The sequence below is a fragment of the Vicia villosa genome, unplaced genomic scaffold (genome assembly GCF_029867415.1).
Source record: "Vicia villosa cultivar HV-30 ecotype Madison, WI unplaced genomic scaffold, Vvil1.0 ctg.000894F_1_1, whole genome shotgun sequence".
NCBI classification, from domain to species: Eukaryota; Viridiplantae; Streptophyta; class Magnoliopsida; order Fabales; family Fabaceae; genus Vicia; species Vicia villosa.
The window spans coordinates 472438-491133 of NW_026705403.1; the positions used below are offsets into that span (position 1 = coordinate 472438).

At 39.2% G+C, this 18696-nt stretch overlaps 1 non-coding gene across 1 annotated transcript; it reads left to right on the forward strand.

The window, feature by feature from the left end:
- The first annotated feature begins 6562 nt into the window (after positions 1-6562).
- On the forward strand, positions 6563-6669 carry LOC131632044 (small nucleolar RNA R71). Its single transcript, XR_009292895.1, has one exon. It is a non-coding gene; the product is annotated as a small nucleolar RNA R71 (small nucleolar RNA).
- Positions 6670-18696: the final 12027 nt, after the last annotated feature.

An 18696-nucleotide genomic window follows, 5' to 3' on the forward strand; every position in this document is an offset into this window, starting at 1 on the left:
TCTATTGTTGTGCACATTAGAATAAATGTGTTTGAAGACTTCGTCGAATTGAGCATTGACGGTGTCGATGAAATCGAAGAAATGCATTTGCAAAGTGTGAAGCTCGTTGCGCACATGTTGTACATCTTGTTGTAGTGCAGTGATGGCTTGCTCGTGCGTGTTCATATTAGGCATTCTTTGATTTACTGATGCGGTGGATGTAGAGGGTTGTTGTTGCTCGAGCTCGACATCAGTCATATCAACAGTGTAATCATCAGCAGAATCTTCAGAAAGAGGTTCATAATCAGGAATGGGTTCATCTTCAGGATTAGGGTCATAGTATCCAGGAGGAGTGTCAGGCTCAGATTCTGATACGTGCATTTCCTCATCAAAATGTTCATAAGCTTGAGGGGTTTCAGGTGAGGGTTCTCTCTCAGGAATCTGACCATAGTAAAGCCAGTTAGCAGGGTTGTGCACACTCGTCCTTGGACTCGGTAAAGTGAACTGATCCAATACTTTGTTATCAATGAGCAAATCAAACTGATCAGGTCCAAGGTTACCAATGATACCTCGGTTAAAGCAGAATTGAATGTCCATAGAGTTGTGGGAACCAAGAGGTGTCAATCTAAGCAAAGGTACTCTCATTCCTATAGCATTAGCAATCATAGTGACAAATCTTCCGATCCTAATAGGTGAAACTTCGTCTTGCGTGATGCGCTCGAAGTTTGTTAGCATGAATGCGATGGCATTGATCGGGCGATTCTGAGAGGAGCAGAACATGATGAATAACTCTTCTCTAGAAACTTCAGTGATATTATCAGGTTTTCCAAAGATGTAGTGAGCAATGATCTTATGGAAGTATCTGAAAGCGGGGTTATGGATGTTCTCAGACTGGAATCCGTTCTCTTCAGGGTTGTCGTTTCCAGTGATCTTGCCCCAGTATTTTTCCAACTCCCAGTAGGCAAGACTGTCTCCAGCTACTGTGGTGTATGCATCTGATCCATGAGGTAGCTCTAGCATTTCAGCAAAATCTCGGATGCAAAAATTAAATTCCATACCAAAGAGTCTAAAGAGAATGACTCCTTTTCTTAGTCCTTGTCCACAGTTAGGAAGATAGGTCAGGGAGCTCAAGAATTCCAGAGTGAGCTTCCGGTAGGTACTAAACTTGCGGAACAAGTGAGAACCAGTCCAACCAATTTGGTTTAGCAGGTGCAAAACGCTTTCTTCGATACCAAGTCGTACCATAGTCGGTTGGTGAGGGTAGCAAGTCAATTCCATTTGTCTTTCAGCCAGCTTATCAAATCTTGCTTCTTGTCCTCTACCACGGAACACAACTTCCATATTATCGACTTCTTGCATCTTAGTTAGTAGTTAAGAAAAACCTAGAAGTTGAAAATATTAAGATTAAGTTAGAACTAGGCTAGTGTTGATTTTAAAAATAAAAATGAAATAAAATTAAGTAACAAGTTATAGTAATAAATATAATTATAAAAAGGAAATATTTTCTCGAATTAAGTTAGCAGTTATAATTATAATAATTATTATAAGATGTATGAAAAAAGTAAAAATGATTAAAATAAAAATAATTAAAAATAGAATAGATTATTTAAATGAAAATTAAAAGGTTAAAAAAAATAAAAATAAAATAAAATAGAATAAAATAAAATAATAAATAAATGTGGGTTGTCTCCCACCAAGCGCTTTGTTTTATGTCGTAAGCTCGACGATTTTAAAAATAGAAAACTATTTTTTCGAAAGAGCGGGCAGTTCGTCAAGTTTAAAAACTTCGATGTTTTCATCGTGTTCGAGATGATGGTAATACTTAAGACGTTGCCCATTTACGACAAAAGGTTTGACGGTTTCTCCTTTGATTTCTATCGCTCCACTCGGAAATATGTTAGTTATTTCGAAAGGGCCAGACCATCTAGATCGTAACTTACCAGGAAATAATTTTAGTCTAGAATTAAATAAAAGTACTTTATCGCCTATGCTAAAATTTTTCCTAGATATACGCTTGTCGTGCCATTTTTTCGTTCTCTCTTTGTAGATTTTGGCGTTTTCGTAAGCGTCTTGTCTAAGTTCTTCCAATTCGTTTATGTCTAGAAGTCGTCTCTCACCAGCGGCAGTGTAGTTTAGGTTTAAGTTCTTAATGACCCAATAGGCTTTATGTTCTAACTCTACCGGTAGGTGGCATGATTTTCCATAAACGAGTTTGAATGGGGTAGTTCCTATTGGAGTTTTGAAAGCTATTCTATAAGCCCATAAAGCTTCATTTAGCTTGGTTGACCAATCTTTCCTAGATATAGCAACAGTTTTCTCCAATATTTGTTTTATTTCGCGGTTAGATACTTCTACTTGTCCGCTTGTTTGTGGATGGTATGGTGTAGCTATTCGATGATTTACTCCATATTTTCGAAGGAGTTTCTCAAGTATTCTTGAAATGAAATGAGAACCACCATCGCTAATTACCAATCTTGGCACACCGAACCTAGGAAAGATGACGTTTTTGAAGAGTTTGATAACTACTCGTGTATCGTTCGTAGGAGAAGCGATAGCTTCTATCCATTTTGAAACGTAATCGACAGCTACGAGTATATATTGATTTCCAAACGACGACGGAAACGGACCCATAAAGTCTATTCCCCAGACGTCAAATATTTCTACTTCAAGAATGCCTTTTTGAGGCATTTCATCACGTCTCGAAATGTTTCCGGTTCGTTGGCATCTATCACAGTTTATTACAGCAAAATAAACGTCTTTCCACAGGTTGGGCCAGAAAAGTCCAGATTGAAGGATTTTGGCGCAGGTTCTAGATGTGCTATGGTGTCCTCCACACGGTGCAGAATGACAGTGTGTTATTATGCTTCTTATTTCTTCCTCGGGTACACAACGTCTAAAGATTCCATCGGGGCCTCTTTTGAACAGGAGTGGGTCGTCCCAATAGTAATGTTTTAGGTCATGGAAGAATTTCTTCTTCTGTTGGTAACTTAGATCAGGAGGAAGCACACCAGCAGCTAGGTAGTTTACGAAGTCTGCATACCAAGGTGTGGCAGAGCGGGCTAAAGCTATTTCAGCTAAGTTGTTGGTTTCAGCGTTCGGATGGTATGGTTCGAATTCATTTGCTTCTAATTGAGCGATGAGTCTTTCATAAGGGAAATCATCGTCAATTGGTACTTGTTCGGGTTTTAGATTTTCCAATCGAGAGAGGTGATCTGCTACGACATTTTCAGTACCTTTTTTATCTTTAATTTCCAGGTCGAACTCTTGTAGTAACAAGATCCATCTCAAAAGTCTTGGTTTGGCGTCCTTTTTGGTTAGGAGGTACCTAATGGCGGCATGGTCAGTGTATATGATTATTTTGGCTCCTACCAGGTAAGAACGGAACTTGTCTAGTGCAAATACCACGGCTAATAATTCTTTTTCTGTCGTGGCATAATTCATTTGAGCTTCGTCTAGGGTTCTACTCGCATAGTATATGACATGTAGTTTCTTATCTTTTCTTTGCCCTAGAACGGCTCCTACAGCATAATCACTCGCGTCACACATTATTTCGAAAGGTTCATTCCAGTCGGGAGGTTGCATAATTGGCGTAGAGATTAATGCTCGTTTAAGCGTATGAAATGCTTCAGTGCATTTATCGGTAAAAATGAATTCGGCGTCTTTCATTAGTAGTTCAGTTAAGGGTTTTGTAATTTTAGAGAAATCCTTAATGAAACGTCGGTAAAAACCAGCGTGTCCCAGAAAACTTCTTATTTCTCTAACGGTTTTGGGAGGTTGAAGGTTTTCGATAATTTCAATTTTAGCTTTATCTACTTCGATCCCTCTATCGGATACGATGTGTCCAAGTACAATTCCTTGTCGAACCATGAAATGGCATTTTTCCCAATTAAGGACTAGGTTAACGCTTACGTATCGTTTAAGTACCAGTTCAAGGTTCTCTAAACATGTTTCGAAACTTCCTCCACAGACAGAGAAGTCGTCCATAAAGACCTCCATTATTCCATCTAGGAAGTCGGCAAATATTGCCATCATGCATCTTTGGAAGGTCGCGGGTGCATTGCATAGTCCAAAAGGCATTCGTCTATAAGCGAATGTACCATAAGGACAGGTAAACGTGGTCTTCTCTTGGTCGTCAGGGTGGATAGGAATTTGGAAAAATATGGAGTATCCATCCAGATAACAGAAATGCGAGTGTTTAGCTAGGCGTTCGAGCATTTGATCTATGAAAGGTAAAGGGAAATGGTCTTTTCGGGTGGCTTTGTTTAGCTTCCTATAGTCAATGCACATTCTCCATCCAGTTTGGGTACGTTGTGCTACAGATTCGCCTTTAGCGTTAGTGATTACAGTAACTCCTCCTTTCTTTGGTACGACATGAACAGGGCTAACCCATTTACTATCGGATATAGGATATATTATTCCGGCTTCTAGCAGTTTTTGGATTTCCTTTTTAACCACATCGCTCATAATAGGATTTATTCGCCTTTGATGTTCCCTAGAGGTTTTACTATCGTCTTCGAGCATAATGCGGTGCATACACAGAGAAGGGCTTATACCTTTCAGATCTGATATGTTATATCCTAAAGCGGTCGGGTATTTTCTTAGGACATTGAGTAATTTTTCGGTCTCGGTTCGTCCTAAGTTGGCGTTCACTATAACTGGTCGGTTTAGTTCTTCGTCTAGAAATTTGTATCTAAGATCGGTAGGAAGTGTTTTTAGCTCTATAGCAGGTTTCTTAGGTCCAGGTATAGGATCGGGAGTTAAAGCTAAGCATTCACTCAGGTGGTCATCTTGATATTCCTCACGCCAGTTGTCATCATCAAGAATTGGCGGCATAGGAATTCTTAGGATCTCAGTTTCCTTATTCGGTTCGGATTTTATTTCTTTGACACACTCGTCGATTATGTCAGCAGAACAGCATGTGTCAATTATAGAGGGTGCTTTTAGGAATTGGGAAAGGATAAATTCTATTTTCTCTTCTCCTACTTCGAAAGTAAGCTTTCCTCGCTTTACATCTATAATTGCACCAGCGGTTGCTAAGAACGGTCTTCCTAATATGATCGGGATGTTAGAATCTTCTTGGATATCCATTATGATGAAGTCAGTTGGGATGTAGAATTGACCTACACGAACAGGGATATTTTCTAACATTCCTACAGGGTATTTAACTGAACGGTCAGCTAGTTGAAGAGACATTCTCGTTGCTTTAAGCTCACCTAGATTTAGTTTCTTACAGGTTGAAAGCGGCATCAAACTAACACTAGCTCCTAAATCGCACAAGGCCTTCTCTATAATGGTTTTACCTATTACGCAGGGTATAGAGAAACTACCAGGGTCTTTCAGTTTTGGAGGCATGTTATTTTGGATTATAGTGCTACATTCAGCGGTAAGTGTTACGGTTTCGTTATCCTCGAGTTTCTTTTTGTTTGATAAGATTTCTTTTAGGAATTTAGCGTACGAAGGCATTTCAGTTATGGCTTCTGTGAATGGTATGGTTATATTTAACTGTTTCAGAAGTTCTACAAATCTTTTAAATTGCGCTTCGGTTTTTGATTTAGCTAATCTCTGAGGATAAGGAATTTGTGGCTTATAAGGCGGTGGTGGAACATAAGGTTTCTCTTTTTCAGGTTCCACTTCGTTATTGTTCTCTTTAGTCTTAGCAGTTTGGTCATCAGTTGATGTCTTTTGGGTTTCCTTTGGCTCTTGTTGTGACATGGGTACGTTTTGAGTTCTAGGATCAATGGGTCCATCGTAATTCGTTCCACTTCGCAATGTTATTGCGTTCGCATGTCCTTTAGGATTAGGTTGTGGTTGAGCAGGAAACGTGCCAGCAGGGGCAGCAGTAGGTGCTTGTTGTTGGGCTACTTGTGAGATTTGAGTTTCTAGCATTTTGTTATGAGTAGCTAAAGCATCTACTTTGTTCGATAGTTGTTTTAGTTGCTCGTTGTTGTGGATGTTTTGGTTCAGGAAGTCCTTATTGGTTTGTTGTTGGGAAGCTATGAAGTTCTCCATCATGGTTTCTAGATTCGACTTCCTAGGGGTATTTTGAGCAGCTACAGGCGCTTTTTGGTAGCCAGGTGGTACAGCAGGTGCTTGTCCAGGCGCGTACAACGCATTGTTGTTCTTATAAGAAAAGTTCGGGTGGTTTTTCCATCCAGGGTTGTACGTGTTAGAATAAGGGTTTCCTTGAGCATAGTTTACTTGATCAGATGGGACTCCAGTCAAGAGTTGACATTCGGCAACTACATGTCCAGTCAATCCACAGATCTCGCAGTTAGGTGTTACAGCAGCAGCGGTGGCTGAAGGAGTGATGGTTAAGTTCTCGATCTTTTGAGTTAAAGCGTCTACTTTAGCGTTAACGCGGTCTATACCACTTACTTCGTACATTCCTCCTTTGGTTTGGGCTTTCTCTAGAGTGGCTCGTTCTCCACCCCATTGGTAATGGTTTTGTGCCATGTTCTCTATGAGTTTGTATGCTTCATCATGGGGTTTGTCCATTAATGCTCCGCCAGCAGCGGCATCTATAGTCATTTTAGTGTTATATAAGAGACCACCATAGAAAGTATGGATGATCAGCCATGGTTCGAGTCCATGATGAGGGCATATTCTAAGCATGTCCTTGTAACGTTCCCAAGCTTCGAAGAGTGATTCGTTATCTTTCTGGGTAAATCCGTTGATTTGACCTCTAAGCATAACAGTTTTGCTAGGCGGAAAGTATCTCGCTAAGAATACTCTCTTCAATTCGTCCCATGTAGTTATGGAATTAAAAGGCAGGGATTGAAGCCACGCTCTAGCTCTATCTCTTAAGGAGAAAGGAAAGAGACGTAATCGAATAGCTTCGGGACTGACGTTGTTAGCTTTGACAGTGTCGGCATATTGCACGAACACAGATAAATGGAGGTTAGGGTCGTCTACAGGGCTTCCAGAGAATTTATTCTGTTGAACAGCTTGGACCACTGAAGGTTTCAGTTCGAAATTGTTTGCCTCAATCGCAGGTGGTGCGATACTTGAGTGCGGTTCAGCGCGCGAAGGAGCGGCATAGTCTCTAGGAGGACGAATGGCAGCCATCTCTAACTTCGGGATAATTTGATTGATTTGATCAGTAAAAGTCAATTCCTGATTAATAGGAATTGGTGCTACTTCGGGAAGATTGCGAGCTCGACGTTTGACGTTAATGAAATGTTCGATCTCGTTAATTCGTTGTATTAAATCTCCTCCTTGTGAACGAGTATTTGGCATACAATCGTTCAGAAAGAAAAGGAAGAATTGTCCTAGTCTCTACGGTGTAACAGTGAGTTACGATATCGACTTAAATAGTCCCTGGCAACGGCGCCAAAAACTTGATCGCGACTTTACGTGTCTATTAATCTGGTGACTGCAAGTGCACAGTCGTGTCGTGTAGTTTTAAAAGATATCGAATCCACAGGGACTATGAATCGATCTACCGTTATCTAAGGTTGCTATGTAAAGCTAGGGCTACTAAAATTTTGATTGTTCCTAAGGGATAGTGATAGTGAGAAATAAAGAATATAATAGAAGACAGGTATCAGTAAGTATTTCGTTTAACTCAAGGTAATCCGAAGGTCCATTGGCTTTTGCATAATTTAATTAAAAATCTTTACTAATTAATTGATTAAAAATCCTCGTCTCAAACTTTCGCTCTGTTGATTCAGATTACTATCCTAATCCTAATGTACGCTTTCGCCATCCCATTAGATTTTAGAAGAGCTTTTTGGAAACAACGTAATTAATAAAATGCCTATTTTATGAAGTTGTTATCTATTTAAATCTCCTAATCTCAAACTTTCGCTCTATTGACTCGGAACAAGCTAATATCCCTAACGTACGCTTTCGCCATCCCGCTCGGGTGTAAAAACAATTTTTGAAAATAAATAAGTCCCAATTAGTTTTAATACGCTTTCGCCATCCTTAAAACTAATGTCCTATGTCTACTATCTGGTTGAAGATCTCAAACTTTCGCTCTATTGATTTTAACCTTTGACCGTCTTAACCCCTCAAACTTTCGCTCTATTGGTTTTAAGACTTACTAATTAAATTATACATATAAACCAAAAATAAGTGATATTTAATAAAACATAATTAAGCCAATTTATTTCGGATCCCTACGGTTAACTTACTCTACATACCGACACCTTAGTAATTTAGCCAGACATATTAATATGGGTAAGCATGCATAAATATATTCGGTTTATAATAATAGGCATGTTAACAGGCATACAATATATCATGCAAATAAAAATATAAATAAGGCGGTAAATATTAAACCTGAATTAAATAAATGGCAAGTAAATCTTCAAGTATCGAACCTCCACCACAAGTTGGCTGGATCATTCTTCGGAAGTTAAACGGGCAGAAAATAAAACAAGGAAATAAAAACGATAAATCTAACGTAAGGCTAGATTTATAAAAAGTTCACAACAATTTCCGGTGTAGAAATCGTTGTGAGAAAATAAGTGTTTAAATGAAAGCAGAATGAAAATTATGATTCGCGGTACAATTTCGGCAGCACTTCGTTAGCAGGAAATCGGACTCTTTGGACTGAAGTGACTGCTTCTATTTATAGGGGAAGCTTTGCAGTTGCTTTGCGTGAAAAAAGGAGATTCTGCAGACTGGCTTGGAGACGTGCGTCTCCCTTTTGCTGATGTGGCATAGGAACGTTGGAGACGTGCGTCTCCACTTACTTGTGTGGATTGGGCTGCTTTCCTTCGTGGGCTGGATTGCTTCATTGGGTCTTTGGGTCTCTTTCTGCACACTTGGGCCTTATTGGCACTCCCTTTTTACTTCAGCACCTATTCTTCGTCTTTTAGGCATAGATATGGGTCGTTTTAGCTCCATTTCTTCTCTTTTTCGCAATTAGTCATAATAAGAGTGTAAAACCTGAAACAAAGCAAAAACTCGTGTAATATCATAATAAATCAATATAATAAACGGAAAATGCTATAAATATATATGAATTTCAAGCTAAATATACGATATAAAATCGTGTTATCAGTGTGGGTGGTAACGAGAATAACAACAATGAACAAAACAAACATTACGGCTCAAAGGGGATTGATGATGGATATCATGCATACAGGATGGCTAGAAAGGCTCGGGGTTACGAAAAAAAACTTGCCTCAGCGTGCGCTCTCGTAGTGTGCTTGTGTTATGAGAACATACGCAAAATCAAAGTGAATAGTGCCATACCTGACTGGACTCTCATGTGGAGTTATGAATTTGGCTCTGAAATCTCACCGGGTCGGTGAAGCTTTCATGCTTCGAGGTGCTCTTGGTGTCATGCGGTTTCCTTTCAACTGAAGTATACCATATGCTCTCTTGGTTCAGTGTTGACGTTTTGCATCCTACCTCCTCCTCTTTGATTGTGTCAACTTCCGTGGTGCCTGCGGAGATCAAGTATGGGGTGTGTTGTTCAACCACTATCTATTAGTTTGCTCCCCTCCGACTTGTATCAATCACCTGGTAACACCATGACAGCACTGCAGCATACAAACTTGAAAGAAACATACTTTAACATGAAAGTAGAACAAACGAACACAATCAAATTAAACAAACTAAACTATGAATTCAAAAACGGAAAGCAAAGCAATAAAATAAAATAGAACCTCCTCCACACCTGAACGAAACATTGTCCTCAATGTTTTAATTCAAGTGTGACGGAGATTACCTGGTTTACTGAAACGGCGGTGGAGGAGGGGGATCATGTGGAAAGTGCAACATAAGACGTCGCATCATCTCTTGGACATTGTCCACCACAGTTCCTTGTCGAAACAATTCAACACCTTGTCTTGTTTGCTTGGTACGGAGAGCGCCAATCTCTGCTTGTACCCACCCCCATTGATCTGGAGTCATGGAGGACGACCCAGCAATATGTTGGGTGAAGTGCTGAGGAGGCGGGACAGGGTGATATTGAGTTGGGTTGTCATCCTCCATTTCGTCACCTGAAAAATTATGATCATGTGGAGGGCTTTCGCCTAGATATTGACCTGTAGCTACATACAACCAGTTAGCACGATTTGCAATAGAGATACAATTAGGTGCGGGTAGTGCCATAATATGTTGTCCATGAACAGTTAGGGAGTAGTACCCTGGCTGTACCACAATCATCCTTTGATTGACAAGAGTTTGCAAGTCAATCTTCTTACCAGGTATCGAGGGTTCCTCTATCAGGAGCTGACTATAATTCAAGTGATCAGCCAGTTGAGAGATCATCCCACCTACTGAGATCTCCCCAGAAGAGGCATACCCAACTTGTTTCAGGTGGTTAGCAGCAAAGGCCGCTGTCATACCCCAAAATTTGCCCATACTATTTCTCTCATACAAATTCAAATCAGTACATAAAGCTTCAAGACACACCCTCCCATATGTCATACCCCAAAATTTGCCCAACGGATCTATAACTTTCAAGGGTCAAAATTAAGAGTCATGGGGTTTGACATTCCTATTGTCAAACCCGCCCTCTTATAAAATATCCTGAGAATGAGGTGCGATTAACAGGTGTTTCGGGATCTGAACGCTGGACCCAATTACTACAAGGGTTCTACCACTTTTTGGATATAATCACCTTTTATTAACATTTCTTTTGTTTTTAATAGTTTTATTAACTGTTACTCTCTATCATAATTTTGTTAACTAACTAATATTATTATTAGAATTATTAGTATAATTAAAGTTATAACTATTAATTTTAATATTAGAAATGTTATGATTTTTAGTATTATTATTCTTTATTGTTGTTATTAAATTAATTAGTTGGGTAATAGGCCCATTGGGTGTATAAAACCCTAACCTAATACATTGATATAAATAGGTGCTATTTCTAACAATTAGGGGAGGCCAATTTTTCTGTACAAAATCATATCCACCCGGTATAACACTGAAGGCTAACAAAACACACTTGGCTCCACAACTTTCTTTTTACCGTCTGTACATAGTCCTGACATTTTTACACATTAGTTCTAAGAGTCTAACAATCTCTTGTCAAAACGATCCACGAAAACCTTATCATCCTCATGTAACCCTCACCTAGCAGTCTGAAAAGGCCAAAATCTCCACTAATAATGTCTAACCGTCAATATCCAATTCCAGGCTTTCACAAAAATCATCTCTCACATACATGTTTTTTAGAATATCTTTCTGGTTCAAACCTTTTTATCCTTATCTGCAAAACCAAAATCAGATTAACCTTCATATCCCACTTTTACTCATCACCATAAACCATAACAACTTACAACACCTAATTCAACAACGTATCACTCCAAATTTCATCCATCATCATCGATCTGTATCTTCATAACAACCGAACCGCACCTCAATACAACCTGCAGGAAAATTAACATGAAAACAACTATGGGAATCAAGCTGCTATTATTTGTTGTTTTGTTTTAGATTTTCAGGTTCGGTCCGGCACCGCAAAGCCCCCAGAGATCGTTTCCACCACCGTTCCAATTCCGATTCCGCAACCACCGTTCTGCCTGCTCCAAGAACCACCGCGGAAATCACTGCAACACACGGCATCACCCCGGCGAGATCTGCGCTCCAAACACGTCGCTCCTCCGACGGCTCCAAAACAACCACAAACCACCAAAGCCAATTCCGATCTGCAAGCGGTCATACTACGGTGAGCGTTCTTCATTCTCTATAGATTCCAATGTTAATATGTGTTTAGTTTGGTTTGAGAAATGGGTATGAGAATGGCTGAGATATGGGAAAGAGAAGAGGAAAGCGTTAATGTTGTTTTTGTGGTTTCTTTCCTTTTATGCTGAGCAGCTATATATGTGCATTGGTTTTGTTTTTATTTATTTTATTTGGGAAAGGACACATGTCGCGCTATGACTGGGGATTTGAAATATTTGAAAAGTCAAACCATGTCGTTTTGGCACCGTAACGTTGATTGTATCAATAAAGGCACCGCCCATGTGTATCTTGTCTATGGCTATTTTCATTAGTTATTTACTAACATGCTGATTATTATCATATGTTAACATGCAGGTTCTCATCATCTAATTTTGTTTTATTAGTTAATTGGTTAAGGTCTTTTTGTTTGATTAAATTTTAGCTAAATAAAAAAAACCAAATAATATCTTCCCACGTTTAATTAGGCTACTAGTTTTATTAATTTAATTTAATGATTAGATATTAAAACTAGTGTAGTTTGTGCCTTTTAGTCTAATTCTAGTCAATACTAAAAACATATAAAGTATAATTGTTTTGTTTTATTATTATAAATGATTATAATTAAGTTTTAATTATTAATCATATTTATAATTTGATTTTTGAATTGAATTAATAATATGATAAGTATTAAAATATTATTTATTATTCGTTTCGATTAAATTTATTGATCGCGATGGATAATAATCGATTATTTAACTATTTAAATAATAAATTAAAATAACAATTTATTTTGCTAAATGGTTTTAACCATCTTATTGGTTACGATGATTAGCATTTTCCCTCTGTAAAATTCGTTATTATTCGTAATCGAATCTATCGATTATGAGGGGTAACGATAATTAAAACACACACACTTGCTATTCGCGATAATTGAATCTATCGATTATAGTGGTTAGCAATCCTCCCTTCAATCTGTTAGCCTTGGTAATCAAACCTATTGGTTATCGCGACTAATGGTAACAAATTAAACTAGGGTTGTACGCCCAAATCCTAAAACATTTCAAAACAACTTCAAAACAAATTCAAATACATTCAATTCAACTCTAAGGCGTACAATCCTGTGCCCGAACTACGTAGACTCTGATCCTCCATAAGGAGGTACGTAGGCACTTGGCAACAAGGCGAGTCCCCCACCCTAAAATCTCAATTTTCCCCTTATTCAATTCTTTAGCATAAACCTTACCTTAATACTCTTAGCCATCAAACCTTTGCCTTAGATTCAAAGCTAATAGGAAAGGGTTGAGGGTGCCTAACACCTTCCCTCGACCTGAATATAGTAACTTACCCTGAATCTCACATCTGCGTAGGGTTTCCTATTCGCCCTTCAGAATAGGTGGCGACTCTCTTAGTCTTAATTTTTAGGCAGGTTGCTACAGCTGGCGACTCTGCTGGGGACCACTTAATGGTGATTACTATGCTCCTATAGGTTTTGGCGGGGTTTAGGTTTGGCAAACTTTTAGGGTTTGGCTAATTTACCATTTTTAGGGTTTGGCTAACTCGCCAATTTTAGGGTTTATTATTTTTATATAAATATTTAAATTTAAACTTTTATTTATTTATTTATAAATACATTTATTTTACCTCAATTTAAATTAATATTTTATTTAAATATTTGTTCTACTGCATTGTTATAAGCGGCCGGATTCTAAGGTTAGTTTTTAAATATTTAAATTTAAATTTATCTATTTATTTACAGCCTTAAACTACAGTAATTTAAATTTTTATTTAATTACTGTCATACTATATTGTCAAATTATAAGCGGCGGGACTTCGAGGTAAGTTTGTTTTTAAATATTCAAATTTAAATTCATTTGTTTATTTATCTACATCTATTTACAGTAATTTTATTTATTTATTTTATTATAATTTAAATAAATACTGCTTTGGTTGCTTATATACAATTGCTGCTTTTTATATTGTCGGGATATTATAAATTATTTGTTTAAACCCTAAGTGTGGGAGTTAACTTTGAGATCAATAGGGGAGTATGAATCTCCTACGAGTCTCATTGATAACTCCACTCGGAGTGGGTTGAGTATTCGGAAATGTCCAAAACGAGGCTTGACTTTGTTGAGGGCAGGACTGGATACTTAGCTGATCTCTCCGGGAACCTACCCCAAAAATTCGAACCTCATGGATAAAATGAGTTGTTCTAAAATCCGAAGAGACAAAAAGTCTCGGAGGCTACGAACGACCCCATGAGACCTTCTAGAACACTCCCAAAAAAAGGGTAGGCTCCCTAGAGCCGCTACGTCGAACCTATGAACCTAGGGATTTTGTGCTTCTGTGCTCATTATATGTTTGCAAATATCTATACGTTTCAATTTTGCAGGTATCCCTACGTGGTCCCTAGCCTGTAGGGACTCAAATTTTTAAGACCACGTCTTTCCCACGAAGGACATCACCATCTATGCATCCCCTAGCCTGTGGGGATTTTATTTTTATATCCTTGTATTCTTACAACTACGCGTCCTTCCCACGAAGGACATTTCCATTAACGCACGTCAATTGGCCTCTCGATGGCCATGCGATCTAGTGACTGTCTCGAACGGTCACCCCGTGCTTGCTACTACGTACTCCCTAGCATATAGGGATTTTCTGTTACATCCTCGTGTTTTCACAATGACGCGTCCTTCCCCGAAGGACAACTTCACTAGCATGCGTTCGATTGGCCTCTCGATGGCTATGAAATCTAGTGACCGTCCTGAACGGTCACTCCATGCTTATTCCCGCGCACCCTATAACTTGTAGGGTTTGGATCTCCATTTAATCATCACATCCCTAGCCTGTAGGGATTTTTCTTCGTCCATATCGTCCTTAGACAGGTTGTGTTCCGCATAGAGAACCTTCCCACGAGGGACAAATTCATTGGTACATGTTGATTGGCCTCTCGACGGCCATGAGATTTAGTGACTGTCTTGAACGGTCACTAGCCGCTATCTTCTGCATACTCTTGAATCCAAAGGATTTCCATTGGCGTGTCATAACATTTATCCTGCAAAGACTCCAAGAGGGTCTAATGTCGCCTCTAAGGCTATCCCTAGGATTACATGTCACTCGTCTGCATTGCATACACGGAGTTACAATATAAGGAGTCTCTCGCGTACGCGTACATTTGCATTTTCATGCATTTACATTTGCATCTTCGCCCGCATCCACACTTACCATGCTAGCCGATTTCCCGAAACTCCAAAAAAAAAAATCAAAGGATCGTAGACTATGGAGCAAGGAGAATAAAAGATCTTAGTCTTGCTAAAGAAAAAAGGATGTCTTTCACCATGCTAGCCGCATGTCCATGCCTTGTCATAACAGAATTATAAATACAATAAAGGTTGTCATCGAGCAAGGACCAGTTCAACAAAGAGTTCCCTCATAGATACACTCAAGAGGTATCTAGTCATAAAGGGGTTCATCTTAGAACATATCAAACCTTCAAGGACGCTCTACGATAACCTAGGGCAAGGGTCAGTCCAACTTGGGCAATACCCTAAGCAAAGATGCGTGACTACAATGGAGGGAATGCGACATATGTCAGCCTCACACCAAGAAAAAAGGGTCATAGGTGATACTATCCTTAGGAAAAGCAAAAGAGGTTCAGTCAAAGGAAACTCATGAAGTTCCGATACGACGAAAACCCACCGCTAACGATTTATTCCCGCCAGGTTTGACATGTCCAAAGAAAATTCGAGGTTGCCCTCACTTCTACAAGTTTAAGAATCTAAGGAGTGAAACAAGGTCAGTGGATCTACAAAGGAGATTATCCCTAGGATCAATAGGTGTTTACCGTGCTCACAATTTCAACCCTTACGACCACTAAGTGTTACTCAAGATAAAACTTGTACCTTCGGATTAGTAATTCTAATGGGACAACCATGCAGGTTTTGGAGTCAATTCATTCACTCACTACCATGACTTTCCAGTCACACACTTCTATTTTTAGGGTTATTAACAAACTTAGGGGAGAATGACGAATACAAATAACTAAGTCCAGCTAAACATATGCTTTCAAGGTAAGACCGAGCCGAGGATGTACAGGCAGTGTTTCCATTCCCAAACAGTGGAGATATAAGGATGTTAATCCCTCGTCACCCCCTCGAGCCAGGAGTTGGAGTTTTCTTCTACTTTTTAAATAAACCTTGATTTTAACTAGGGGCAGGGTAGATTTCAATTAATTCAATGGTGTATTTTGGTTGTCAAGAGAATCAGTCAATCCAAGCAGGGATTCAAGCAAGGAGCAAAGCAAAGGTTCAAGCACATCTTCTTCCTCGTGTTCATCCAAGAATGAGGAAGTAATGGAGATGACATTCACAACAATCTTCTTCCTCATTACATCATTCAAGATAGAGGAAGTATCAAAGGTGAAGCTTACGAATCAAAGTCAACATGGCAGTTACAACATTCAATATCCAATGGTCAAATCGCAAAAGGAGCCTTCAAAAGAAAAATGCCCGCTAAGTCAAAATGGATAATTCCATGAAAACAAAAGAACGACTTAGGCAAAAATTAGGGCATCCCGATGGATCAAACTCAAGGAGTTGGTTCATGCAAAAATAAGGGATAAAAACAAAGGCGAAATACAAAGGATAATCTTGTGACTGCTAAACCATCAAAGCTTCACATCAATGCTTGGATCTTTACAACATATGTCATCAAAGTTTGGACCTCTACTAAGGCTTCTGCTCAACACCGAAATTGAAACGATTCTCTTGCAAACAAAGCACATCCATTGGATTAGGCGAATTTTTAGGATCTGGAGAACATCAAGGAGAAAGGGGTGGGTTAAATAAATTTTGAGCCTTATATCCATTGTTTCTTAAAACATGAACCAGGCCAAGTTACAACATTTAAAAGTCCTAATTGAGGCAAGGTTAACTACGAAAGCATATTAAGCAGGAATTTGTTATACTGACTCCTATGTTTGTTAAAACTACTTCTAATCACTATGCTTCTTCAAGCATTCTTTCCAAAACCATCCAATCCTAATTCATAACGGACTTCGATTTCAAAACTTGCATACGCATTCCATTGGAGCTACTTCTCAAAAAGGTACAACACCGTCTACGAGTATACACTTAGCATCGAGGAAATCTCGAAATGGGTTAATCAAAGGTGATCATTTCTAATAAAGACCCTGGAGTCGGGGGAACCACATCTAGGGGGTTCTCCTAAACAGGGGCAAAAAATTTCAAGGAGCACAGGGGCATACAATCGAACATCCTATTAACTAGGGGCAGTCTTCCTAAGGTTCAATCGACTTGGGGCACACCTCAAAGCAATCTCAAACAGGGGCATGTCAGACATGGGAAGAATTCAAATTCAGAGGATAGAACACTATGGATAACCTTCCATGACCTGGAGATCAGGGGCACACCCTTCAATCTAAACATCGAAGCATATGACAAGGCTATTCCCTGGGGCACTTCCTTCATAAGCATCTTTCTCCATGAAAATACTGGGGCAATGGATATCAAATCCGCAAGACACACAACAAAAGGAAAAAGGCGTTCTCGCACTTTACAACATCGAACAAATTCTTTCTCCTAACTACGATCTTCCGAGCTCAAACAAAACAGGTATTGGGAAATCGCGCTGGCATCGCACCCCATCCTAGCAAACAGACCTGCAACTCCGGTGAACTATATACGCTTTGGTTATTAATAACCTACCGTTGGAGCATCACACAAATACATACAAATCACGCGCTACATACATTGGTTGATACATTACACCGTAACTCTTTATGTGGTCTTCTTCAAGACAAACATTCACATCCATTCAAAAGACCTTTTTCGGGTAATCTTACAGAAGACATTACTTCGTTCCACTCATTACGTCAACCAAGCATACGCATATGCATAAGCATACATAAACATTACAAAGCCAGCATAAGCATAGTCAGGGTATAAGTGCAAGCATGGAATAAACAAGTTCAAAGGGTTTGAGGAGATAAAACCATGAGATTGCATCAGCATTAGCATACATGCATATGCATTAGCATTAGCATATACATATCACAAAAGCCCAATTTTTATTGGCAATCCAAACCATTACAAAGTCCAGTTCCCGTCTGGTAGTCAGTCCTCGTCTGACCGTTTCATCAGTATACATACAACATATACATGTGTAAGCATTCACACATACACATTATACAAACAACAGGGGCATGTGCATAACGCATAAGCATGATGCATACGCATTTACAAAACAAAATTCTACATAGGTAAATTTCGCGATAACACTCGCGGATAACCCTATTGGTGGTACAGGTAAATTCTGCGATAACACTCGCAGATAACCCTGATAACATAGGTAAATTTCGCGACAACACTCGCGAATAACCCTATTGGTGGTACAGGTAAATTCTGCGATAACACTCGCAGATAACCCTGATAACATAGGTAAATTTCGCGACAACACTCGCGAATAACCCTATTGGTAGTACAGGTAAATTCTGCGATAACACTCGCAGATAACCCTGATAACATAGGTAAATTTCGCGACAACACTCGCGAATAACCCTATTGGTGGTACAGGTAAATTCTGCGATAACACTCGCAGATAACCCTGATAACATAGGTAAATTTCGCGACAACACTCGCGAATAACCCTATTGGTAGTACAGGTAAATTCTGCGACAACACTCGCAGATAACCCTGGTAACATAGGTAAATTTCGCGACAACACTCGCGAATAACCCTATTGGTGGTACAGGTAAATTCTGCGATAACACTCGCAGATAACCCTGGTGACATAGGTAAATTTCGCGACAACACTCGCGAATAACCCTATTGGTGGTACAGGTAAATTCTGCGATAACACTCGCAGATAACCCTGGTGACATAGGTAAATTTCGCGACAACACTCGCGAATAACCCTATTGGTGGTACAGGTAAATTCTGCGATAACACTCGCAGATAACCCTGGTGAAACAGGTAAATTCTACGATGATATTCGCCGATAACCCTGTCGGTGCAGGTGAACTTGCTAGAATTATAGCAAGCAATCCTATTGGGGTCCAAATTGCGA